Source organism: Aotus nancymaae, unplaced genomic scaffold, assembly GCF_030222135.1.
Source record: "Aotus nancymaae isolate 86718 unplaced genomic scaffold, 86718_ANA_hifiasm-v0.15.2.pri h1tg000122l, whole genome shotgun sequence".
NCBI lineage: Eukaryota > Metazoa > Chordata > Mammalia > Primates > Aotidae > Aotus > Aotus nancymaae.
In genome coordinates this window covers 290,606-291,602 of record NW_026988537.1, presented here as the reverse complement: position 1 = coordinate 291,602, position 997 = coordinate 290,606, and positions in this window count along the sequence as shown.

Below are 997 nucleotides of genomic sequence, written 5' to 3'. Positions count from 1 at the left end.
CACCACACATCTACAACCATCTGATCTTTGACAAACCTGACAAAAACAAGCAATGGGGAAAGGATTCCCTGTTTAATAAATGGTGTTGGGAAAACTGGCTAGCCATGTGCAGAAAGCAGAAACTGGACCCCTTCCTGACACCTTACACTAAAATTAACTCCAGAGGGATTAAAGACTTAAACATAAGACCTAACCCCATAAAAACCCTAGAAGAAAATCTAGGCAAAACCATTCAGGATATAGGCATAGGCAAAGACTTCATGACCAAAACACCAAAAGCATTGGCAACAAAAGCCAAAATAGACAAATGGGACCTAATCAAACTCCACAGCTTCTGCACAGCAAAAGAAACAGTCATTAGAGTGAATCGACAACCAAGAGAATGGGAAAAAATTTTTGCAATCTCTGACAAAGGGCTAATATCCAGAATCTACAAAGAACTAAAACAGATTTACAAGAAAAAAACAAGCTGATTCAAAAGTGGGCAAAGGATATGAACACTTTACAAAAGAAGACATATATGAAGCCAACATATGAAAAAATGCTTATCATCACTGGTCATTAGAGACATGCAAATCAAAACTACATTGAGATACCATCTCATGCCAGTTAGAATGGAGATCATTAAAAAATCTGTAGACAACGGATGCTGGAGAGGATGTGGAGAAATAGGAACACTTTTACACAGTTGGTGGGAGTGTAAATTAGTTCAACCATTGTGGAAGACAGTGGGGCAATTCCTCAAGGACCTAGAAATAGAAATTCCATTTGACCCAGCAATCCCATTACTGGGTATATATCCAAATGATTATAAATCATTCTACTATAAGGAGACATGCACACGAATGTTCATTGCAGCACAGTTTACAACAGCAAAGACCTGGAACCAACTTAAATGCCCAACCATGACAGACTGGACAGGGAAAATGTGGCATATATACACCATAGAATACTATGCAGCCATAAGAAACAATGAGTTCATGTCCTTTTTAGGGAC